At 42.4% G+C, this 27674-nt stretch overlaps 1 protein-coding gene across 8 annotated transcripts in view; it reads right to left on the minus strand.

Annotated features, from left to right (window-relative positions):
- The window catches only part of MTUS2 (microtubule associated scaffold protein 2), a 507260-nt gene that overhangs the window by 464983 nt on the left and 14603 nt on the right, over positions 1-27674 (minus strand). For 3 of the 8 annotated variants that reach the window (XM_057489952.1, XM_057489945.1, XM_057489950.1), the window contains exon 2: positions 26962-27034. The exons of the other annotated variants lie outside the window; for them this stretch is intronic. The gene's annotated coding sequence lies outside the window, so the exon portion shown is untranslated. The remainder of the gene's footprint in view (positions 1-26961; positions 27035-27674) is intronic. 8 annotated transcript variants of the gene reach the window in all.

The raw sequence follows: 27674 nt of genomic DNA on the forward strand, positions 1-27674 counted from the left end.
TCTATTGTCTGCAGGGCAAAGGAGCTTGCAGAGCAGTTCCTGAGAGTCACAGAAGACAACTGCTTGGAGCTGACAGGAAGCTGGCAGGAGGGGGGAAACTAGAACAGGAGCTGAATTCGATGAGTGTGGGGCTCTGTTTTCACTATCTTGGGTAGAAATAAAGTAGTATTATCAAAGCTCTCTCCTCCACAGTCCTGGAATGCTTAGGAACAGAAAACGAGATAGCATGTGAATGAATTTTACATGTTTGTATTTTCCATAATTTTTCTTTTTGATCACCCTTTGGTAATGGTAATTACTTTAATATATACTGTTTGAAATCATAAAACAAATAACAAAAGGTAGTCCCATGAGTGTCATAGGAAATATCTATTATGCATTTCTTCTTTATTCATAAGGGTTTGGCTGAAGTCATTTTGGATATAAAAAGTTTATTCCTGTTTTTCAGTTAATATTACATTGAACTTTTCCATGTTACAATAATCTTCAAAATCACTTTTAATGACATCAAAATTCATCCAGAAAATGGATCCCATTCCTTGGCTCTTAAGATGTTTCCAATTTCCCACTAATACAGAAAAAGCACAGTAAACATCCTGTGTATAAACACTTTTCTTTTTTTATATTAGCTCCTTAGGATAAATTCCCAGAAGTGGGACACTGAATCGCTAATATTCACACATTTATGGATTTGAGATCATTCATAAGACCAAATACATATTTCCCAGGTATATTTGGTCTTCAGCCACAGTTCTGGAAACACTGCAGAGTCTTAAAGGTGAAATGAGTGTTTTGCCATGTTAGTGAGAGACTTTGGACCCCCACCCAAGGGCAGGGGCGGGAGGTTGAATCAGGCAATGGCCAGTACTTTAGTCAATCATGACTATGCAATAAAGCCCCCAAAAAGAACCCCTGAGGAGAGCTTATCTATCGCTCTCTGCTCCTCTCGTTGGATCCTGCTTCTCTGTCAGAGGGAACTTCCAAGCTGGAGGCACCAGGATGCCTGCACAGGACACCAGCCCCAACCCAAGCTCCGGGAAGACAGACGCTCCTTTACTTGGGCCCTTGCCCTCTGTACCTCTTCATCTGGCTGTTAGCTTGTATCCTTTGTGGTATCTTTTATTAACCTGGTAAACATAACTGTTTTCCTGAGTCCTGTGAGCCACTCTAGCAAATTAATGGAACCTAAAGGGGAGGTTGTGGGAACCTCCCATCTGTAGCCGGTAGGTCAGAAGCACAGTAGCTGCCTGGGGCTTGGGACAAGCGTCTGGAGTAGAGGGTGGAGGGTGGTCTTGTCGGATAGAGCCCTTCACCTGGGGATCTGGTGCCGTCTCCAGGCAGACAGCATCACAACGGAGTTGAGTTCCCGGACACCCGGCTGGTGTTGGGAGAATTTCTTGGTGTCAGTAGGTGTGGGAAAACCCCCTCCCACATACTTACACACATTGGAATTGGGTCCAGGAACCCGAATGGAGTTACTGCTGTGTATAATACTGTTTTATATATATACATGTGTGTGTGTGTGTGTGTGTGTGTGTGTGTGTGTGTGTGTGTGTGTGTGTGTGTGTGTGTGTGTGTGTAGGGAAACATACCCACTCAAGCAGATAAAAATGGTAGCTCCATTTGCATTTATCTGATTCTACTAAGAATGACCTATTTCCATATATTTATCAGCTCCACTTCGTCCAAATTGTCTATTCACGGTTTCTTTTTTTTTTTTAGCATTTATCTACTATTTATCAACCTGGATAAGCTACTGTTTGTAAAACAAACATATTAATACTTGCTCCTATTTGCAGCAAATGTGTTTCCCACTCTGGCTACATTTTGTTTTCCTATCAGATTATTTTACTTTTATAGTCAAATTCCTTGATCACTTCTCGTCCTTGAAAGTCATCTGTCCTCTGGAGGTTTCAGAAATACTATATTCTATTTTCTTCTAGTTTTTCTAATGTTTGAGTGTGTCACTGTTCTTTACTATTTAACTGCATGGAATTTGGGATAGCCTCTCAGGTGTCACCCTAAATAAATGTTTTCCAAATTTCGAGCCAGGTATGTCACCAATATTGTTGAATAATCCCATTCTGAATGATTTGTGTTATATCACTTGTCATACAGCACATTAAAATCGTATGTGGGGTGAGGAACTGTGTGTGTGTGTGTATTAGGGTGTATTTCTGATGAAGGTTTTTTGTAAATGTTAGCCTTTGTCTCCTGTTGAGGACACAAATAAGAAGGGTTTTCTTTCCCACATAATTTTTGGAGCTGTCTGAGTATGGGAAGAAAGGCTGTAGCATATATGCAGTGGCGGAGAACCTACAGGGAATTCTCTGGCACCTGCGGGAATAGGGTCTGGGAAAACCAGGCACAGCCTGACTTTCCCAGCTCAAGTGTTCCAAGTGCTCACACACTTCTGTTCAAACCACCAGCGCTATTCCATTTCACATATGCCTTCCTCAGGTCACTGAACATGGAGAATATTTGCCTCCTAACCTTCCCCCGATTGTTCCATACACCAGGAAGTACTGACTGAGGGCCTACTTTGTGCAAGGCAAAGCTCTAGGCCCAGAGGAAACAACACAGAAAAAGATTCAAGGCTCCTGATCTATGAAGAGTATTCCCAAAGATCATATTTTGGCCTTGATAGCAAGCTATTGCTTACTGATTGCCCACTAAGTGCCAGGCATTTTAAAATTTACTCACACACACTATCATCTCATTTAATCTTCAAAACAACCCTTGGGCTGGTTGCTGTCACTATTTTAGAGTAAATGGAGCAGGATCAGAAAAGCAAAATGCCTACACAAAGCTAGTAAGCGACAGAACCATCCCTGCACAGAACCGTCTGGCCTCCCAGCCTCCCAGCTACGTGTAGAGCAGTTTTGTAGGGCTTTCTGTGGATGTGAAGGCTGCCTGCAATTAATTTTCTAACACAGTTCTGGCAATCAGTTCTTCAATGAGCATTTGATCTACATAATCTCACACACACATTTTAAAAGTCCAAATGCACTCCACTACCCTGCATATCGCTTCCCATTTTATATGCCATCCTAACTCCAGGGGACTTCTTTCTCAGTCTCTGCCACGGCTCTGGGAAAACTTCCCCTGTAAGGCTGACAGGGACTCTCCAGCAAGGCGCAGAGGGCAGAGGTTCAACCAGCCCGAGCCGCTGGCTCTCTGAGGCTGACCAGATTCCCTGAAAGATCAATTACCCAATAAGAACATCATCTGTTACTCGTGGAACTAGCAAGGGAGACCGTCTGCCTGCCACCAGTGAGGATTCCCAGGACCAAGCCAAGCTACCGCCACCCTGCAGAGAGCTATAATGGGCACAACACAAAACGTGAGATGCACGCATTGAATCACTGTCACATCTCCCCCACCGCAATGACAATGTTTGCAGAGATTAAGTGTGAGCAGGATGAGGTTTCCCATACACAGGTAGTAGGTTTCTCTTAAAGCAGTGCAAGAATGACTTGTGCTGGTTCTCCCAGAATCCAGCACAGAACCGAGAGAGGAGGGGGCAGCCAGCAGTCTCCAAACATCCAGTCAGAGCTACAGGGACACGCCTGGCACACACCCCATCCTATGCTGAAGTGGGGTGCACGGTAATGTTTTCCTGGGAGGCAGACCACAGCTTGCTTTCTCCTATGGACTGAAGGCAAGATACCATCCACGACCCGATTTCCACACTCCCAAATGGGTTTCTCCAGGGGCTTCACATACAGCATCTGAAAATGTCAAGACCTGAGTCCCTGTTCCAAATCACTCCTCCCCCCTCAGTTCAAGTGATGGTACATGAATCCTCAGGGGCTCCCTGCTTATGGCTCTTCAGGCGCTATCCTTTCAGGAGGAAGAAAATCAAATTTCCTGATTCCTGCAAAAAGCCAGCAGACAGGTGACAACAAGGAATGCTAACTCATTTCTCTAAGAAACCAGTTGTCTGCTTGTTCTCACAGAAAAGAAAACAGATACCTGGAAAGACGAAACAACAGCATTTGCTTAAGGTAACAGGACCCTCAATAAAATCATGAAATACTCTTTTGATTATACCTCCAAACAGAAGTTTTTCTTACAGATGGCAGAACTTCACAGCAAATAGCAATCAAACAAATTCCAAATCCATCTGGTCAAACACATCTACGACACTGTCTAAATGGTCACAACTAAAAGCAGTTTAAATCCTTCCCTGACTCCTCTTCCTCCGAGGCTCAGGGTTTTGCAACAAAAGTAGGCAGAACGAAGCTTATTGATCAGCAAAACTGATTCTGCAATAAAAACCCACAACCTGTTACCAGGGGGGAGTTTCCATTAGAAGGCAGGCTTGTGCCCCCCACTCACCCCGTCTGATCTGCAGGCTCTTCTCCTTGGATCCTGACAGTCCCATGGAAACATTTTTCTTGAAGCAACGTAACACATATCCCATACTGTATCTTTTCTCTCTGTCTGATGTTTCTCTGTGAAACTGCTTAAATAAACACAGTCTCTCTTAAATCACATACAGGATGACTTATCCCATGCCTTTCACAATATGAAAGTAAAGTTTTACCTCAGTAGTTAAGTTTAATAGTAGCTACTTGTACTCCCCATCACATTGATGCTGCTCACTCATAAAAGCTCTAATTACTATGGTTTAGACAGCCGGCAGACGTCCACAGGCACAGGGCCCACGGAAGCCAGCATATGCCGAAGGAACTCCAAGTCTTTGAAAGCAAAGCGTTACCCAGACGGGCCCAGCTTACAGATGAGTCTATAAACATATTTTTCCATAGAAAACACTATGGTAGAGGGATGAGGTCCCCAAGCAGTCCCCAAAGTCCTTTTGTTCATTATGTCTTTGAAGCAGCCAGCCAGGCCGGACCAGCAACTTGCAACAATGCCACCAGCAGATGACAGTCCTCACGGGCCACACTCAACCCTTACGGGACCGACAGCTGAGTCAGGGCAATGCAGGGCAAAGGCCACCCCGGGTGCTGACCCCACTGGGCCACAGCTTCTCCCTCTGTAAATGGAGGCAGTGACACCTAATTCAGGGCACTGGTGTAAAGCGCAAATGTGATGATTGCACAGGGCTTCACTGTGTACCTGGGGTGATAAAGGCTCCGTAAGTGACACCTTAGAGAAGTACATGCATGAAAAGGAAACGAGGAATTAAAATAGTACATTACAAAACATCTAACAAGGCAGTAACAAGAAAGAAAAGCACATTAATTCAATTGCCACATTATGTACAATAGCCAAAATATGGAGGCAACATAAGTGCCCATAGATAGATGAATGGATAGAGAAGTTGTGGTACACATACACAATGGAATATTATTCAACCATAAAAAAGAATGATATCTTGCCATTCCTAACAACATGGGCAGAACTAGAGGGTATTATGCTAGGTGAAATAAGTCAGGCAGACAAAGACAAATACCACATGATTTCACTTATATGTGGCATGTAAAATAATGAAAACAAATAAATCAAAAAAAAATAGAAATAGACTCATAAATACTGAAACAGCCTGGTAATTGCCATAGGGGAAGGGATGGGGGACGGGTGAACTAGGTGAGGGGGTTAAAGAGGCACAAACATCTAATTATGAAATGAGTAAGTCATGGGGATGAAAGAACAGCATTGGGAATATAGTCAGTAATATTGAAATCACTTTGTATGGTAACTACACATTGTGGTAAACATTTCATAATGTATCTAATTGTTAGATCACTATGTTCTATACCTGAAATGAATATAATGTTATATGTCCACCATACTTCAATTTCTAAAAATCACATATAATTAGCTGTTTTCCCCCTTCCCCAAAAGGCAGCCTGATCCCTCATACTTGCCTCCTCCTGCTATCAGTAAAGCCCTCTGACATCCTGGTCTCCCCAGGCTTCACCTCCTCCACCTCGCCCACCTGAGGGCAGCTTAGTTCAGGGAGTGAGCACTGCAGATGGAGTCGGAAGATCTGCCTTCAGCGCTAGCTTTCCCACCTCAGCGGCGACCAGGCTCAGCCTGTCTGAACGTGCCTTTCCTTTTCTAGCTCAATCTTACCCATTCTTCAAACTTTGGCAGAAAGCTTCCTCTCCCCTAACCTCTACCCCCCACACACATTCTGAATTAGGGGTTCCTGCCTCATGCTCTGATATCTCTTGTGCACGCCTCAAGAGAAATTAACATGGTCAGTATCTGCCCCTCTGTCTAGATGCTGAGTTTGGGGGGTGGGGAGGGAGGTGGGGAGCACCCAATCTTGGTCACACTCTCCAGGGCAGCAAGCCTTTCATGATGCAGGCGGAAAAGCTAAGAACGCCCTGCCTGTCCTACCTACCTGGGAGGTAGATGGATGAGGGGAGGGAGGAAGGAAGGTGGGAGACAGAACAGAGATACAAATTTAAATAACGACCTACAAGAAAGTACTCGGCCAATATGTAAACATTAGGCTCAATGTTACTTTGCACAGCAATCAGCGAAAAAGACAAATTTACACTTCAGTGTTCCTGCCTTCAGCCACAACCCTAGTCTAATTGACCTGATATAAATGTAAAAAATAGTGCAAGGTAGAAAGATCCCTGAATACTGTCACTGAAGAATCCTTCCTGTACAAAAATCCCAACCTTAGGGAAGATATACACACCCTGACTCTCACAAACAAATGAGGATACGGCACACCTCGTAAGCGGCTTCTTTCTCCTCTTCCTCTGGTTAGGACGATCCTCTATCACGCACCCAGAGCACCACAGAGCTCCCCCCACACAGTTCCGAGAGCAGCTGTGACCGCATCCTGCTAATGGGATTAACACAGCAGGGGCCCCGGGTGGCTTTGTTCTCCACTGTGTCCTGGGTGCCCAACCCAGGACCCGGCGCACAGCAGGGGCTCAAGGGCAGATGGGTGGATGATGACTTCTACCGCTGGAAATACTAAAGTGAAAGGCTAAGCTTAGACTCTGTGCAGAAGCAAATGTGAACTTAAGCAGGCATCTCCCCTCACACTGACTGTTTATCTTCTCTCATTCCCTAAATAGTTTCTTACATTATGATCATCAAAGCTCCATTAACAGACTCTTTGCTTGCTGCTTCCACATTACCATAAAACATACTTTCATTCCTTATGTATTAAAAAAGATGAAAAGGGCATCTCTGTAGTTTGACTTTCAAAAGTATTTTCTATTTCCCCCGGGCCGCAAAAGGCAGCCTGTTCCCTGGCACCTGATGCCTCCAGGTATTCGTGTAAAGCCCTCTTGCTTCCTGGTCACGCTGCTCTGCAGGTTTGAGGTCTCTAGCTTTTTTTTAAAGAGCTAACGTTGCTCTTCTCTGGGGCACTACTCCATCTTTCATGTGTCATCTTCCTAAAACACTCCTCTCTAATATTCAATCCCTCCTGAAAGTCTGCAGACCATATGACTTGAGTCTTACATATTTTTTAAAAGAAACATCAGTTAGAAGGTCAAATTTCTAAATTTACAAGGCTTCCCTTTGTCTTTCAGAGCTCTCATCTTCCCAAATTTTCTCAGCTGGTACAACCTCCCTTTAAGAAACCACCAATTCGGTACCCAGGGTGGCTCTCTGAAACAGTATTAACCGCTATAAATTTAATTTAATTTTTTCTCAAGATTCTGAACACCAAGGTCCTTCTCTCCCAGGTAAGACAGGCAAACAGGAAACCAGCCTCCTGGGGAAACACTAATACCCCTTAAAGTGTCAGAGGCTAATGTACTCAGCTTCTCAGACAGTTTGATTTAGTGGCTAAAAAATTGTTTTGAAGCCAGAATGGCTAGATCACCGACCCTTCAGCCATGCCTATGAGTTGTGTGGCTCTGAGCAACCTTTACAAAAGTCTCAGTTTTCCCATCAACAAAATGGGCTTGATAACAATATCTACCCAATAAGCTCACAGTGAGAACAGGTCCATCAGAGACCAGGAGCCCTGGCCACAGGGCCAAGCCAGCACTCGACAAATGACAAGCGTCTCTTTCTCCACAAGCACCTGCCTGGGGCAGCGGGTGGGGGGGGCTTGTTTTTCGATTTTTGGTATTTTAAGCTCCACTCTCATCCCTCTTGAATACAGACTGAAGTTCAGGATACCTTTGCAACTTAACAAAATCAGCAAAAAGCAAAGGAAGATACTAAATAGTACTCTTTTTGGGAAAGGACTCTGTTCTATGACCAATGATAGTAGTCCTTTTATGAATCCTCCTCAGGCTATTTTCAGACTGGTTGGCTAGCCGATACAGGCACAATTTGGTATTCTGTAAATAAATTTATGGGAGAGATTTCCCCAGCTGAGTGGCAGCATTCCAAAGCCAGGCGGCAGGTGCGCACGGCTGCCGACATCAGCGCCACCGCTGTTGGTACTGGCAGGGGGAAGAGCAGCCCGATTCCAGCTGATGGCTGTCACTCCTCCGGCTTCCTACCTGCTGCCTGCCCTTCCGGGGGCTCTATCTGCTCAGCCAGGCAGCGGACCTTGCAGACGCCCCGTCCAGCCATCTATGAGCTGCAGCCACAGAATGTGCCAGGCATGGCACACACGGCCCTTGGCGGGCTGACTTTGGACCCCACACATACTGCAGAAGACCTTCTGGACTTTGGTATGTATGTGGTCATCCATTTAGTCAACATATCATATGCCTGCTGTATGCAATCTGCTTCACCTTGCCAGGCAGCAATTGCCATGCTGGGGCACACAACGAAATTTCACAGGTACTCATTTAAAGGGAATTAGGTTATATAGCCTTATTTTCTATTTGTGCTTATTCCCCAAATTGTTCTGCATGAGAACATCTTTCCTCCTCACAACTGCCCTTGTTCTGTTTTTTAAACAAAAGCACATCTCTCACGTTTCCTGAATCTTTCCATCACTTTCAAATCTTCCAGTGAAAATAGGACCATTCCAAGTATTGGCATATAAATAAAGACTGGAGTATCGGTCAGAGTCTCACTGGGGAAAGAGAAGCCACTTTTGGTATATGCCACAGAGAGAATGGATGCAGGGGAACAAACTGGTCACACAAATAGAAGAGCCCATAAACCAACAGGGAACTGTGGGACGAGACAGAGAGAAGCGATTCCTGGAAGTCACGACCAGCCCTGAGCTGAAGAAACGAGACGGGTGGTGTGAGCACAGCCCCGGGACCAGAGGCCCGGAGAAAGCCAGACCCGCTGTGAGCCCACCCAGTGGGACTGGAGGTACCGGGCACTCTGCTGCTGGGGGGATCACCGAGGCCTGGGGTGGTGTGGGGGGAAGACTGGGAGAGGGGCAGAGGCAGAGGCAGAGGGCAGGTGGGAGATGAACTCTAGGCTTTTCCCACTCACCAACCCCGCTGAGGGTCTATCAGATCACCTGGTAATTGTATTTCATTGGCTAGATTGAAAAGGTGTCACTAGCTTTATTCTAAAATATCAATATGTATAATAACCTAGGGATTATTTTGCAAAGTTGCAAATTTATGAAACTAATGTATGTTAACTTTAAAAAATGTGAGGGTATATATGATTTTTCAAAATTCTTTTAGGAGATACCTGAGCAAAAAGTTGAAAGACCTCCGTGGTGGAGCACGTAAAGGCAAGCCTTCCCCCTCAGTGGCCGCACAGACCGACTAGGGAGGCAGCGAGGAGAGAGGGGGGCCTGACCGGCAGTCACCCAGCTGCCCTCTGTGTGCTTCACGTCCACACAACCCTTACACACATCCAGGAGGCAGGTGGTGTTACCCCCGTGTCACAGACACAGACGTGGACACAGGGTCTCAGAGGCTCAGTAAGGGGCCTAATGTGCAGTTTGTAAACAACAGAACAAAGATTCAGAACCACATTTGTGGTGCCCAACATCACTGGTCATCAGGACAATGTAGATTGAAACCACAAGGGGACATCACTTTACACCTGTCAGAACGGCTGTCATCAAAAAGACAGGAGACAAAGGGTGTTTGCAAGGATGTGGAGAAAGGGAACCCTGTGCACTGTTGGTGGGAACGGAAATTGGTGCAGCCCCTATGGAAAACAGTATGGGGGTTCCTCACAAAATGAACTACCATATGATCCCTCAACATCCCTCAACATGTGTACACACTTATATACATGTATTCTGACCAGTAATTAACATAATAAGACATACTAGCCAGTTAGTACAAGATCTATTGTTACCATAACAGCTATAAACCCACATTTCAAATAATCTTCTTGGTGATTTTCAATTTTTGACCAACAGGATTACGTTATCATTGTTTTTTACTTGTTTAAAGAACCCATACAGTGAGTAGCAGAAACAATATTAGTTCTGCCATTTTCTTGATGTTCATTTGCATTTTCGCTTGTTAGTACAATAATCAATTTGTTTTTAAAGCCACTTATCTATTTTGTGAAGGTCAATTTAGTTAAAACTGGATAATGTAATTTGTAAATGTACTTAACCCTGCAAACATACACTGCAAAAGGGCCAGATGTGTGAAGGTGTCCCTCTTTACCCTGCAGACGTGACCTTCCACTGTTCCCTAGAGACACCTCAGTTCAGAAGGTGACAAATGAGCAAGTGAAGCTGTCTGTGCCCATCCTTACAGCAAAATATAAAAGAACGTATGTTCTGTCTTCTCCCGCACCCAAAAAGGAAATTTTTGAGCCTCCCTAGGGTACCCCTTTTGGAAAGTGGGTCTTAGGGAACAGTAGTCACTGTGCATCCTATAAGAAAATAAAGAACAAGAGATCACCCTCATGGGCAATATGCTGCTGCCTGCATGATCAAGCGCATTTTTTGAATAGTTTAACCACACATAATTAGTAGAAGAAAATACTTTATATGGGATTTTTTTCACTCCTTTAAAATTACACTTCACACACACACACACACACACACACTTAAACTTTTCCCTCCTTTTTCCACTTTTCAAGCTTAAAATTGTTTCCAACCAAATCCAAATGAAGTAGTTGACTCAACAAAACAGCTAATAAAGGTACGAATTACAGCACAATATCAGGCCTGTTTCAGAGCATCTGATGGTGACTGTCCACAGGTACCTAGCCGGGAAATTTTCTCCAAAGAATTTAGAAATTCATGAAAATTTATGTTGCTCAGAAACAAGTATGTGTATGCTTTTTTAATTATTTAGAAGACTGTTAACTTCCCTTTTCATAAGCCATTGAGGACAAACCTCCCCACTACTGTCCCCAAACCACAGATGAATTTAATGAGGGTCTCCTGCATGCCAGATCCCACTCTAGGTGCTGGTAATACACCAGAGAGCAAGACGTCCTGCCGGAGCTCACACTGCAGTCAGGGAGACAGACAGCGAAGTGAGTGTGTGACGGAGTGACAACACCCTGAAGAAAGGAAGTCGGAACGAAGAAGGCAGAGAACGCAGAGGTGCTACAGGTGGCGAGGGCTGCCCAGAAATACACAGGGAAGCAGGAAAGGAGCAAGCCCTATGCCCTCCATGGGGACAAATCCTGCAAGCAGAGGGAACGGGAAGACAGCAGATGCACTCAGAGAGCAGCAGAGAGGCCAGGGGTTGCACACTAGGAGGAACCTACTGGTGGGTGTGATGGGACACGTGGAGAGCTTGAGCAGAATGGGTGTTACCAGAATCAAGTTTCAAAGGCTCATTCTGGCTGCTGCGTGGAGAACACATCTGGGGGAGCAAGAGAGGCAGCAACGTCCCCCCAGAGTGTTGCCTCCTCCAGGAAGCACTTCCCAAGACCCAGGGGTGGGCCTTCCCAGGGGCTCCTATCCCTCGGTGCACTTCACACAGGCTGGCATGAGAGCTGACACTTCAGGGCTCCTGGCCTGCAAAAGTGATTTCTAAAATAAACATACATTTTCTACCAAATTCTTTTTTGTAGTATTGTACAATTTTAAAGAAGGGCCCCCACAATTGTATATGCCTCAGGCCCTTGAGCAGAGCCCTCTCCCCTGTACCTTGACTGCTGTTTCACTTGTCAGCATTTCCTCCTAGACTCTAGTTCCTGGAGGACAAGCACCATACTGTATTTACCTTTGCACGCATGACATCTACAAAGTACCCAATATGTAATGCAATAAAACTCTTCTGTATTACCTTATACACACACACATACGTGTGTGTAATAATGTCTGATTTCCTTTCCTTGTAGATCAGCACCTCCAAGACTTCAGGTACCCTTGGTCATTTAAGATGCATCCCATCAATGTCAGTAACCAAATGCAATGTGATTCCCTGATGGCATTTAGAAATACAATTTAGAATCTTTCAGACTCACCAGCCCTGCATGCAAATTGTGCAAATATAATGGGTTTCTTATTTCGCACAGGTCCACTCCCGATACAGCTTGTCACTTTTCTTTACTTCTTATGCCAACAGAGGTACTGCTGGAACAGGAACGGAACTTACTGCTGAGACACAGGGAAAAAGCACAGCAGAGACACAACCCCCAGACGGACCACACAGCTCTCACAGAACACACAAGCTTCGGGCAAGAATAAGCTCTCATCCTTTTCAGAATATATTTTAACTTGCAAATAAATGATCATCTGCATTTAATAGCAATATTCCTCTCCTTTTGGCAACTGAGAGATACCCACAGCTGCACACAAAAAGGGGAAATTTTCATCCAGAAATACACAAAACCAAGGGGCAACTGAATATTCTGAATACAAAAATCAAGGTAAATATTCCCTACCCAATAGTCTCACATGAATAGAAAACAAGTGCTTGTAATAAGGACAGGTTTGATAATGAAATTTGACACCCAACATGAGGTTTTAATTTTGATGGATCTGTCTGAGTTTTTGCTGCAAAATCAATCAACTGTCTAAAGACCACCCTCCGGGAAGGTTTAAAGACATCCTTAAGAAACACTGAGAAAGAATGAAAGTTCTCTGTAGCAAAATTAAACTTTGTTTTTATAACTCTCTTCTCCCCTCCACTGTTTAACACTTTAATGTTAAGCACGCCCTCTGGGCAATTTATGTTTTTAATAATGCTTTTCTAAGAACAGCTGATCAAAACCCAGTGCTGTTTGGAATTCTACATAATATTGCTAAGTTCCAGGTTGAATCTGGGGAGAGGGTCCCCAGAGAGACTGACAAGAATGCCTAGCCCTGAGGGGTTGGCTCTGGCCAATTAGCAAAGCGTGACCTCTCTACTTGAGCTTGCTACTAAGACCCGGACATAGCAAGACACAAACACACCTTTCCTGTTGCACTTGGACCCTGAGGAAACAAGACTGGCTGTACTCTACCTGCATCCTAAACTGGGATCGAGTCCTGTCCACAGGGGAGCAGAAGGGTCTGGAGTTTGCAGACAAGTTAAAGCGTTCCATCACACCCCTTCTCGTCCAGATAGGGACTGTCAGAACCTTCACTCGGGTCTTAAGCCAGTGAACAGGGTACTATGCATGCACTCTAGTCAAAAATCCCTTGCCTGGCAGGCACTCATCCAATGGGCCCCTGCTGGACAAAATGGGGATACTCTCCTGTTCTTAGTACCTGTTTCAAAGACCATAAAAAGATGGAATTCTCCCCAGTTAACATTTTGAAACTCTGAGGTTTCTATCGTAGAGCCGTCCCGGTGCCCTCCTTATCTCTACCCTCTCCCCACCCTGGGACTCACATTCCGGCTGCAACGTGCCATTGGATGTCCCCTGGAAGCCCTGCAGATAAACCACGACTGCACGTTGTTCCCCAACTTTAGAGGAGCGCGGGGAGGAAAGACCCACTTTAACTCAGATAGTTGGAGATTTGTGAGGTAGAAGAAACTTAGGAAGGGTTTCACAACGGGCACAGAACTTGAGCTGGGTCTTTAAAAAGAAAAAAATTCAAAGGTAGAGAAGAGAAAGAAAATGACATTCTTCGACAGAAGAACATGGTGAGCAAAAACAGAGAGAGGCAGCACAAAGCATGTAAAGAGAATCAGGAGGGACTCTGGGCGGGGGAAAGGATTCACACAGGAAAACAGGGAGAGAAATTAGAAGAGCCCTTTCCAACAGAACTACCACAGACGGTGTCCAAGAGGCAGGGCGGGGGCCTTCCTGAGCCCGCCCTCTCCCTCTCAGTCTGTGCCCCTGGCCCACGGCAGTGCTCCTGCTCAGCTGAGCTTCTCTTTCCTCTGGGGACTCTGTTATGCCTACTTGCTTTCTGACTACAGGCTCGTGTTGAGTTTGCTTTTTGGTACAGCTGCTTGCTTGCACCTTCCTCCTCTGTGGCTCTAAACCAGGTGGGCTTCTGGAAGCTGTTGCTGTGCTTATGCCTGTTCAGCTTTCCAAACAAGCTGGTATTAGAGTCAGTAACTTCCTAGCATCTCCCATTTGGAGCCAGGGGATATTTTTACTGACCTAACACCCTCTCTGAATCTTTGAAATGACTTTCATAAACTTTGGCAATACATTTTCCATTTAGCTGACTGTGAGAGCACAAAAGGAGTACTTGGAAAACAAAAATGTCATTATCACCAGGAATATATGCATTTAAGCATTCATCCAACAAATGCATATTAACTGTGTGCTGTGTTATAGGGTCTGTGCTAAACACTGAGACACACTGGTAACGTTCTCTAAAACATGCTTAGAAATAATAAAATATAACAGTATGTCTTACAGATTGATTAATGAAAACATACTGTTAAGGCCCAAATGACACATTAGGCCAAATGAACTTAATTAGATACATATGGAATATTCCATCCAAACACAACAGAGTATGTATTCCTCTCAAGTGCACATGGAACATTCTCCAGGAGAGATCACATGTGAAGCTATAAAACAAGTCCCAATAAATTCAAGAAACTGAAATCACATCTTTTCCAACCACAATTGTAAGAACCTAGAAATCAATTACAAGGAGAAAAATGGAAAAACTACAAATACATGGAGATTAAGCAACATGTTCCTGAATGACTGGGTCTTAGGAAAAAAATCAAAGGAGAAATCAAAAAATACCTCCAGGCAAATGAAAACAGCAATATGACATACCAAACTTTACGAGATGCAGCAAAAGCTGTTCTAAAAGGGAAGTTTATAGTGATACAGACCTACTTCAAGAAACAAAAGAAATCTCAAATACACAGTTTAACTTTACATCTAAAGGAGATAGAAAAAGAAGAAAAAACAAAGCCCAAGGTTAGTAGAAGAGAGTGAATATTAAAAGTCAACATGGAAATAAAAGAAAGAGGCTCTGAAAAGACAATAGAAAATATCAATGAAACTAAGAGCTGGTTCTTCAAAAACCTAAACGAAGTCCACAAATGTTTAGCCAGACTCACCAAGAAAAAAAAAAAAAGAGAGAGAAGGGGCTCAGATAAATAAAATCAGATATTCAAGAGAAGTTACAACTGATACCACAAGAATACAAAGGACCACCAGAGACTACTAAAAACAAGTATGTAGCAACAGAAGAAATGGATAAATTCCTAGAAACACAATCTTCCAAGACTGAATCATGAAGAACTAAGTCTGAATAAACCAATTACTAGTAAGGACACTGAATCACTAATCAAAAACCTCCCAAAAAACAAAAGTCATGACTATATGGCTTCCAAAAAATTCAAGAGGAGGGTATTATTCCAAATGCATTTTACAAGGTCAACATTATCCTGATATCAAAACCAGACAAGGACAGCACAAAAAAGAAAATTACAGTGCCAAATCCCTGATGAATACAAATGCAAAAATACTCCACAAAGTATTAGCAGACCAACTTCAACAAGACATTAAAAAGATGACACACCATCATCAAATGGGATTTACTCCAGGGATGCAAAGATGGTCAATATCCACAAATCAATCAATGTGACACACAACATTGACAAATTGAAGGATAAAAATGATATGATCATCTCAATAGATGCAGAAAAGCACCTGACAGAATTCAACATCCATTTATGAAAAAACTCTCAACAAAGTGGGTATGGAGGGAATATACCTCAAAATAAAGGTCACATATATGACAAACCTACAGCTAATATCATATTCAATGGTGAAAAGTTACAAATGTTTCCTCTAAGATCAGGAACAGTACAAGGATGCCCATTCTCACCACTTTCATTCAACATATTATTGGAAATCTTAGCTACAGCAATCAGACAAAAAATAAATAAAAGGATAAAAGCAATATGAATTGGAAAGGAAGAACTAAAACACTCTTTTCAGATGACATGATACTATATAAAAAAATCCTAAAGACTTCACCAAAAAACTATTAAAATAAATGAATTCAGAAAAGTTGCAGGACACAAAGTCAATACACAATAATCTATTGTATTTCTATATAACATACACTGATATACACTATATCAGAAAGAGAAATCAAGAAAACAATCCCATTTACAATCCCATCAAATAGAATAAAATACCAGGGAATAAATTTAACCAAGGAGGTGGAAAACCTGTATACTGAATGTATAAGACATTGATGAAAGAAACTGAAGAAGTCACAAATAAAAATATACTGTGTTCATGCATTAGAATAATATAGTAAAATGTCCACATTACCAAAAACAATCCACAGATTCAATACAGTGCCTTTCAAAATACCAATGGCATTTTTCACAGAACTAGAATAATTCTAAAATTTGTATGAAACCACAAAAGGCCCTGAAAAACCAAAGCAATCATGAAAAAGAAGAACAAAGCCAGAAGCAGCATGTTCCTTTGTTCCAAATTATACTACACAGCTATAGTAATCAAAACAGTATGGCACTGGCCTAAAACAGATACATAGATCAATGGAATGGAATAGATCACCCAGAAAATAAACCTATGTATGCATGGTCAACTAATAGTCAACAAAGGAAGTAAGAATACACAATAGAGAAAGGACAGTCTCTTCAATAAATGGTGTTTATTGGAAAACTGAACAGTTACATGTGGGAGAATGAAAGTGGTCCACTATCTTACCCCATATACAAAAATAAATTCAAAATGGATTAAAATTTGAATGTGAGACCATAAAACTCCTAGAAGAAAATACAGGCAGTAAGATCCTCAACATCAGTTTTAGTGATTTTTTTTTTTGATCTGACTCTTAAGGCAAGGTAAACAAAAGCAAAACTAAACAATGGGGCTACATGAAACTAAAAAGCTTCTGTACAGTGAAAAAAAAAACATCAAGAAAAGGAAAAGGCACCCTACTGAACGGGAAAAGATTTGCAAATCCTATATCCAATAAGGGATTCATATCGAAAATATATAAAGAACTCATACAACTAATAACAAAAACAAACAATCCACTTAAAAAGTGGGCAGAGGACCTGAATAGACAGTTTTCTAAAGAAGACATACAGATGACCAACAGGCACACAGAAAGATGCTCAACATAACTAATCATCACAGACAAACCAATCAAAACCACAATGAGATATCACCTTACATCTGTCAGAATGGCTATTTCCAAAAAGACAAGAAATAACAAGTGTTGGTGAGGATGTTCAGAAAAGGGAACACTTGTGCATTACTGCTGGGAATGTAAATTGGTGCAGTCACTATGGAAAAGAGTAAGGAGGTTCCTCAAATAATTAAAAATAGAACTATGATATGATCTAGCAACAGATACTGGGTACCTAACCAAAGAAGATAAAATACTAATCAAAAAGCTATATGCACTTCCATGTTCACTGCAGCATTATTTATAATAGCCATGATATGGAAACAACCTAAGTGTGAATGGATGAATATAAAAAGATGGTGTGGTATATACATATATATGAATTGGAATACTATTTAGCCATTTAAAAAATGTTACCTTGCCATCTGCAAAACATAAATGGATCTTGAAGGCATTATGTTAAGTGAAGTAAGTCACACAAAGACAAATACTGTATGATTTCACTTATATGTGGAATCCTTAAAACAAAACCCAGACTCATAGATACAAAGAATAGATTGGTGGTTGTCAAAGGAGAGGAGGGTTGAGGGGAGAGCAAAATGGGTGAAGGGAATCAAGAAGTACAAACTTCCAGTTATAAAATGAAAGGTGTTGGGGATTAAGGTACAGCATGGGGAATATAATCAACAATATTGTATGAATTTTTCAGGGTAACAGATGGTAAGTAGGCTTATTGTGGCGATTTCACAATGTATACAAATGCCAAATCACTATGTTGTACACCATCACATATGTTCTATACTATGTTATACAATATTAGTTGAAATGAATATAATATTGCATGTCAATTATACCTCAATTTCTAAAATCAAGTTTGTTATTTAAAAACAAAACAGTGAAAGCCATGAAAGGTCAACCATGAAAAATCACTACTAATCATCCGAACTCCCATCTAGTTCTCCAACCCCCCTTTGTCTAAAATTATCTTCTTTAGTATCTTCATGGGAACATTTGACTTTGGAGCTTGTAAAATCTTCTAGTGAAGGTGAGCATTGTATGCTATTCATCCAGATCAGAATTTCTCAACTGTGGCACAACCAACATTCTGGGTCAGAAGAGTCTTTGTGGGGGACCATCCTGAGCATTATAGAATACCAGCACCCTGGACTCTACCCAGTAGATGCCAATAGCACCTCCCAAGTTATGACAACCAAAAAGGTCTCTGGACACTTCCGAATGTCCACTAGGAAAGACAGCAAATTCACCCCCAAAGAGATCTAGATAATCCAGCCCAAAAATACTCTTCCATCAATAAAGAGAGACTGTGAATGGAAGGGCTAAAATATGGTAAAATTGTAATAGGAAAGCTGGAAGACTTCTAGTTTTCTTTTAAATTCAACAATCACATCCCCGTTATTAAAAATATTTCCAAAATACTAGTCTCTTGTCCTGCCAGACTAGATACCATAAACTGAGTATAACTTCTTTTGACTCTTATGGTCCTTAAAGTAACTAAAATTATTTTTCAGTAGAGCAACTGTCATACAATACTACAGATATAAAACACCAATATCACACCAGTGCTGACTGGTCCCCAAACACACCCACTGAGTGGCTTGGGGAAGATGGAGAAGAGGAGGCCTGTGGACACCATGTCCGTGCTTCCCCAGGATCTTCCTTTAAACCATGGTTTACATAGTGGGCTATCCCATTAGACTGTAAATTCTTAGAAGACAAAAACCAAATCTTTTTTCCTTTTTATGTTCTTAGCATCTAGCATAGTAAATATCACAACGCAGGCGTTCGGTAAATACTTACCTACCTGAACTACAAAATGAGTATGTAGCAGGAAATGTGGATAAAACGTGGAGGGTGTGAAGGGCCCTTTATTTCTGGTAAGGAATCTGGGGGCTATCCTGTAGGGAAATACAGGGGTAGTCAGATAACACGAGCGCTAAGCCTGGTAAAGGCAGAGCCTCCTCTGTGCTGCTCTCCTCCCGAGGCCAAGCTCTGTAGACAGTGGACGCCTGGATGCTGGAGCTAGAATGAGACCCAGCAGGTATCAGAAAGCAGAATCCCAATGCGCCATCCGTCTTCAGGGCTGCTGCCTGGTTTTCCCAGACAGTGCGGATGGAGGAATCAGGCCAGGTAGGGAAGGAAACAAGGCGTGCCTACCCGCCCCTTCTCAATTCCCTAACATTTGCCATAGCAATGACGAGGCCGAAAACACAGCGCAAATAATAAACAAGGAGGAGAGTGACAACATCTGAAGAAGTCTTCAAAGTCATCTTCAGTGTCTTCTAGAATCTCGCCTAGGCCTGGCGCCCACAGAGGTCCTCTCTTGACTCCTTCACGGCAGCGGATCACTTGCCTCTCCTCTCGGACCACCCTCTCCTATGGCCCCGCGTCCCTTCCCTCAGGAAGGCAACACCACAGACCCCACCCTCATTCCCATTTCTCCTTGGCACTAGAGCCAATAAGGAAAACCAAAACACCACCAAAAGATTCAAGTGGCATTGGCTTTACTTACAGAAATTCTAAACTGTTCATGCCTATTTCAACAGATTCCCACCTTACAAAGAAAGTTGCCTTAGGTGATTTTCGGGCAGGCTTCTCTCCCATCCTAAATGAAGTCCTATGCAATGATTCGGCCAGGATCCAAGGCAATGAAGTCTCCCACAAATGCCCATCTTAAACGAAGAGAACCCAAAGGAACCCAGCCCTTCATGCTTTGCTCAATGTTTTCATTCCAGCAAACATTTATTGAGCCCCACTATGCATACAGCATTTTCTCAAATAACGTTGAGAGTGAATGAGACATGGATCATACCACTGACGAAGCCCAGTGTGCAGTCAGGGATCGGCATGAGTTTGTAAATAATTCTAGTAGACGGGAGAAGGAAGCAGAGCCCACAAGGCACTGATGAAGTGCTCCAGAGCCAGAGCTTCCAGGATTCCACCGTTACTGTGTCTGCATTTCAAGAAGACGATGAATCCTAATACTCTTCTCCTTTTAAAATTCATTGGTTTTGCGAAAGTTTCTGTGATGACTGCCCTTGCACTGTTCACCATGTAAGAACTTATTCACTATGTAAGAACTTGTTCACCATGTAAGAACTTGTTTGTTATGCTTCAGAAGATTGGAGACTGTTGAGAATTAGGCTTGGGGTTGATTAATGATTGTGCATTGAGTCCCCTACACAGAATTTTATTGTTGTTAACAACTATATGATCAATAAATATGAGAGATGCCCTCTCAAAAAAAAATAAAAATAAAAATAAAATGAATCGAAGGATCTTTGGTAAAAAAAAAAAATTCATTGGTTTTGTTAAGCATGCATTTTCTTAATAAACGAAAGACTGCTTTGTTTTCTGAGTGCATAATTGCTTCTGCACAAAGCAGAAGAAAACATATAAGTTCTTCTGACCAGCCCTCTATTAAAAAACCACTGTAAATAGCATATTATTTGCACATTTATAATAGTCTGAGAAGATTAACCTGCCCAGATAATTTAATTTCTTCTAAAGAGTAAAAAAGGAAACAACTGAAATATTTAGAGGACACATACAGCTTCTGACTTGATGGACTCACAAGGGTATCTGTACACTCCGGTTGATTTTAAAACACCTGAATTAACTGAAATGTATCCTAGAATTTACAGTTAGCCAAGTGTTTCCAACCTAATTCTTTCATGCATTTTAGTTATTACAGAGAATCATTATTCCTCTAAATTAAACTCAGAAGAGAAAGCTGCCCTGGATTAGCAGACCTCAAACACTTAGTTTAGATGCCCCCATGGTCTCTCACGTGTCTTCTACATTTAAGAATGTTGGTCCATTAACAAACTAGTTCAGATCAGCACAGTTACATAAGGGCCTAAACATGCCCCTCAGTGCCAAGTCATAACTCCAGCAACTCCACTGCCATATAGAACTTTCTTAAAAAAAAAAAAATGCATATGTGTTCTTCAAAAAGAAAGTTTAGCAACTCTAGAAATGTCAACTTCTTAAAGGAGACTTTTTAAAATGGCTTATTTGGAAGGGAAAAGCAGTATTTCCTTTGTGTCAGGCGCTCTGACAGTAGTGGGTGCTCTCCTCATCTCATGGGATCCTTAGAACTGCAGGTGTTAGCCCATTTTAAGGGAGGAAACTGTAAGGCAAGCCAGGTCACACACTGCAATAGACCAGAGCCCAGATATGAGCTGAGTGTCACCGAATTCCACACCATCCTTCATCAGGGCTTGTGGATGACCCATCTGGTCCTTAGTGACAGAGTTAACAAGCTGTCTTTATAAAAGAGCATAAAAAAGAACCCAACTTCTCAGGGACCCTGCTGCAAGGCCAGCACTTCCACTAAGTTATAGGGCATGAATATAAGATTGTTTTCTCTCCAGTTTCTTAAATGAAATGTTAAGTCTTGCCTTGATCTCTCAATATGTCTCTGCTGCAGAAAGAATAAGAGAAGGACTATGTGAATCTTCCTGTTTTCCTCCAACTGAGATGAAGGAAAAAAAAATTCTCCTTTCCAGAGCCACAAGCTTCTAAGTGTCTCGTTCATTCTATAAACATTCACTGAGCGTCCAACATGCGTCAGGCATTCAGTGGCTGAAAACAGCAGCAAATCTCCAGACAAATGCCACCCTTCATGGAACTTACGTTCTGGTGACAAGCTGGACTTAGAGCAGAGAGATCAGAAAATGCTGCAGACCCCTGCCTTCTACCTCACATGCCAAGGTGGATCCCCAATCCATATGGCCAACAACTACTTCTGGAAAAGGCCATTCAGCCATCCTGGCATCAGACGGGAGTAGCCCCATCTCAGCTGCTGAACAGTGAACACAGAAACACACACACACACAGCATTTTTTTAAAAATCAGGATGCTAAGTACAATGAATCATAACTATAAAACTATGATGAAAAACTAAATACAAAATCTTTTTCAGGCAAAAGCAAATCTTAAAGCCATTTTTAAAAAGCCATGTAATTCATTCTCCTATCATCAGGCAGAACGAAACTAAACCTTTGAGAGAAGAACTAGAAATGGATCTCCAACTGATCTCTCTACACAAAGTCCCAATCTTCTGCCCCAGGAAGTCACTTCCAAATGGCTGACGTCAGCTCAGGTCCTCAGTGTTTCCAAAAGGAGGCGGGAGTTCGGGGGAAACAATCCACATTGTATTAAAAATGTGCAAGTCAAAGCAATAACTCATAAAACACTTGAAACAACCCATTCATTTTTAATTCCTCGGTAATTTCTGCGATAATTTTAAACACAATGAACTCATTTGACATAATATGAGTATCACAGGAACTTCCACGAGTCCCGTTGTAATTCATCATTAACTGGACGCCTGTTCAAATAGTGCAGTTCCCTGCTACCTGCTTCTAATAGGAGGAGTGAAACCATTTCGTTTGCCTACTGGCGAGCGTACCCATGTAATTACCAAGGGGGACACGGTGCCCGTGTGATGCAGGCTCCCTCCTGTGTGTGCACCCCAACAACCTAGTTTAATCAAATCTCACCTCACATCCAACAGAACACAGGCTTAACTCCTAGCTAGAGAGGCTAGATAACAGTATGTATCCAACAGTATGAGGACAGTGCACGGAAAACTGCACAATCTTACGCGCCATTTAAAAACAGACAACAAAGAAGCTTACGTGGCTTCTATCATCTTAACGGAATCACCTCTGTGACATTCGTTTCCTCTCCCTCCCTCAGCCCCCAACAACTAAAATTTCCAAAATTTCTGGGTTCTGGATCTATGGATTTAAATATTAAAATGTATTTGGCCCCTTCTCCTGTTTTCCGTCTAAGAAAAAGGTGAATTTGGGAAAAGATTAACCTCACCTTCCTTGAAACAATGGACTCTGAGACCCTGGTGCTTCTAATCAATCCCTGAGGATCATTTTAAAGCAGAAAAATAAGGTTCACACACTGCTGAGCATCTTCACACATTCAGAATCTGAGGCTATTTCGGTCTTATTTGACATTTAGGTATTTCAGAATCACAGGACCTTCTTTGGTGGAAGAAGACGTGGTCTTTAAAAATCTCTCAAGTCTCTGGGAAACAAATTGTGACCGACAGTTGCCTCACATCTCATTATGCGGTGCAAATTTATTTCTGGGATTCCTCTGGCCTTGTTCAGTTGGTGCCCCCTAATGACAGAATTACCTACTCAGTTTTAAAGCAGTCCTGTCTATGAAGCTATCAAGTGTCATAGTCGCCGGGATGACACAGGCTAGTTGGAAATACACAGAATTTGAGAAATGAGAAAGACTTTAGGTTTGGACTGAGTCCAGTGTCCAAGGAGACAGTGAAGCCTAGTGGTCAGGGGCATGGCTGGCTACAAGCCCCTGTGCCACCCTGCACCCTCCCCATTTGAGAGCCATAAAATGAGGGGGAGGGCAGTACCTACCTCAAAGGCGCTCCAGGAGCAAAGGAGCTTATCCCAGCCCAGCACTCACAATATGGTAGATGGTGTCGGCATTCAAACACCATAAGAGTCATTCCTTTCCAGTAAGTACATGACACTGTGACTTCACAACCTCCATCATACGATAAGCCACTAACTCCCCTTTTTACAAGGCTACTCTACATCTAAATCTCTCTTGATGCAGGGTACGTACATCTTTACGTAACTAACCTAAAGGGTCTCATTAAAAATACTCAAGACAATTATTTGGATCCTGTAGGGATAAAAAACTTAAATTCAAAAATGATGAAGATTAATGACAATGAGAATGCTAGGTCATTAAATATATCACTCTGTTTCATTTTACCATTCATTAAGCTAGTGTTTTTACAAATATTTCTTGGGCATTTTCTAACAGCCAATAGCATTCTCCCTACTTCTAGGTAAGGAAAAATGGACCACAAAATTACTAAAATCAGTATCATATTAGGTGCCAAATACAGACCCAAAATGTCACAGATTCTCACTCTTCCCTTGGTTTTCCAAACGCAAAGAGATAAAACTCTGACATAATATCCACAAAATGAAACAGGCAGCTAAGCAGTTATCCAGGGATGAAAATGATTCATGTAAGCCTCCTTCATCGTCTCTCCCCCCTTCCTTCTGCCCCCTCCACCCATTAAAAAGAAAATCCACATCATTTCTTTCTTCAAAACATAGATCACGTATGTATGGCAGTGGCTGGGGAGAGAGGCTTCAGATGTAAATAGCACCAGGGTCTTTTCCCCTAAATCACTCTGAGTATCAGACCCCCTACCCTACCCCCAACACACACACACAGGGAAGAAATACGGGCTGTGATCAGGATTACAGGAAATAAACACCAACATTCCCCGGAATTTAAACTACTCTCTTCTCTAAGGCCTATTTATTGTTAATCTTAAAATGAGGCGGTGTCCTTCAGGAATTAAGGGATGGATAAAGGATACAATAAGAAAGCTAGTTTACGTTCCACAGGGGAGTCCCTTGAATTTTCCTCAGATCCATTCCGTTGTCAGCACTCAAGGAAGCAAAGGCATATATTCTGTGTCTATGGCCTTACATCTCCCGTTTCCTCCCTTCATATGTCACCCTCCATGACAGTAACCCAGCTGCCACCACCATCTTGACCACCCCTACTGCCACCACCACCTCCACCCAGATCCCCAGCTACAAGACGACCACCTCCACCTGGGACCCCAACTACATGACCACCACCTCCACCCGGGACCCCAGCTACGTGACCACCACCACCACCACCCAGGACCCCAGCTACGTGACCACCACCACCACCACCCAGGACCCCAGCTACAAGACCACCACCACCACCCAGGACCCCAGCTATGTGACCACCACCACCTCCACCCAGGACCCCAGCTACGTGACCACCACCACCACCACCCAGGACCCCAGCTACAAGACCACCACCACCTCCACCTAGGACCCCAGCTACGTGACCACCCCCACCTCCACCCAGGACCCCAGCTACGTGACCACCACCACCACCACCCAGGACCCCAGCTACAAGACCACCACCACCACCCAGGACCCCAGCTACGTGACCACCACCACCTCCACCCAGGACCCCAGCTACAAGACCACCACCACCTCCACCTAGGATTCCAGCTACAAGACCACCACCACCTCCACCCAGAACCCCATGTACCATCACCACCACCACCTATCTGCACTGCATTAAGTTTTTTCCCATATTTGTTCTTTTTCTTCTTAATAACACATCGTTCATCAGTCATCAGTCACATTCTCCACCTACAGCCCTGTTTCTGGCCACACAATCTTGCTTCATCCCCCTTACCTTTATTTACCAATCAATATCTATCCATTAACATCAACATAACAGCTTTTTTTTTCATCAGTAGACTGATTTAAAAAATTCCCAAGTAGGGAAGAGCCATCCACTTCAAACACACTCAACATTTTGAAAGCAACTCCTTTTTACTAGGGGAAAAAGAGCCTCAAGTTTAAATAGTCTTTGAGAACAGGAACATCACAAAGGTGGGGATCTACAGAATAAAACCTATATTAGTGGTGCTGGGAATTTGAAAGTACACACTCTGTATCACTAAATTGCAGGCAGGCAGTCACAAATTTAGTTTAAAACATGGTTTAGGTTTTCCCCTCCTAGTTTTACCCCTAGAAAGTTCAAGATACCTCCTTCCAGCTTCCAGCCTACAGAAGCTACTCTCCCGCTGATAAGTTTCATTCCTGCAACATCAGTGTCCAATCAAAGCCACCCCCCAAACTCCTGCTTCTGTCCTTTGCTTCTACCCTTTACCCAGAACTTAATGAAAAGCCACCCTTCCTTAGCATCTGTCCGGAGTTGAATCCCAACAAAGCAAAGCCAGCGCTGGGCAGTTGTTGTGCCCTATGCAAGGCCACCACATTTAAGGGGGCGCCAATCACGTCATTAGCATCTCCACCGTTTCAAAAATTGTTTATAATGTTATTACAACTTTGATGGTTTGAAGATGGGTAATTCGATTATTTATTTTACAGTTTTCCAGCAAAAGGCAGGAAGTGTTTGGTCCTAAAAATCAGTAGAGTTGGACAATTTTCCATCAGATGGAAGTAAAATGTCTGTGGAAGAGGTGTCTGTCTCATTTGCACAAAATGCCATATGGGCTAGTGGCAACGCTCAGAAGAGCTTCTCTCAAACATTTTAAACTTTCTGTGGTCTTGGCTGTTCACTAAAGCTTCTGCTCTTAGTTTAACAACTGCTTGCACAGCATTAACTTCCCCCACCCCAATCTGGTCTTTTCCCCTCAATAACTTTAGTTCTCAAGCACATCGTCTACTCACAGCAAGCCCGTAAACACTGCTACATCCTCTTGTCCTATTTCTGTCAGTGGATATTACTAAACATATGTTAACAGTGACACAATAACCTTTTGTCACAGTAGAAGATTAATTACTACTAGGAAGGAGATGCCCATTATAGACACATTCCACAAATTTATCACTAGCAAAACATGTATTATTAGCAAGACGTGTTTTAGTCAATGTCTGAACATATCCCTCACATTAAAAAAATTTAAAGTAAGCTTTATGAGAATTCATTTTAAGTGACTTGTCTCATTAATAATATTTACCAAAGAATTACCATCAGCTATTTCCTCTGAGTACTGACAAGTGTTCCACAACATATAAAAGGTAATTACAGCGGCAAGTCAAATGGAATAATGAATCCACTGGAAATTGATAGAAACTTACCTGGACCCCCAGAAAACAAGTTTTACTGCCATTGGTGACGATTTGCCCTAGTTGCCAGTCCAAGTGTAGAAACCTTAAAAAGGACATAGGAAAATTTAAGAAAAGGAGAAACACTCAGAAAAGTATAAACAGTAAGCAACTTCATTGTAATACTTCTCCCTGAAATATAAAGTGAGTTCAGGATTCTGGAATCTATGCAGTGATCGCAACTCAAGCTCTTCATAACTGAAGTTGTTTCATCAGCTCGCCATTTGACCATGGGCTGTCACTAGGATTTTAGAGATACTTATTTTCAGATGAATCCTCCATGAATTACAAGACTTCAATTTTCTATTTTAATCTCTCAAGGAGTTAATCATCTGAAAACGGATTCTTAAATTCACCATATAAACCAAGTATCTTAAGGACTTAAGACTTGGCTTTTGTCAGGGAAAGAACACCTCTGATAGATGAATAATCACACCCAAGTTGTAGATCTTCATTTTCTTAAATTGTGCCAAATGTATACTCTGTTATTTTTGCTTTTTTTTAATTATTCAGAAGAAATTAAAAACCAGAGGAACATTTGAGTCCTACAAGAATAACAATACTAATTAAATCTTTTCATAGAACTGTAGTTCAAAAAGAAATCAAAAATTACTTTCCTCTCATTCTCAATCATAACATAAGCTGGTCACAGGGATGGCAGTACAGCATGGAGAATACAGCAGATG

The sequence above is a fragment of the Manis pentadactyla genome, chromosome 2 (genome assembly GCF_030020395.1).
Source record: "Manis pentadactyla isolate mManPen7 chromosome 2, mManPen7.hap1, whole genome shotgun sequence".
In the NCBI taxonomy this organism is placed as follows: domain Eukaryota; kingdom Metazoa; phylum Chordata; class Mammalia; order Pholidota; family Manidae; genus Manis; species Manis pentadactyla.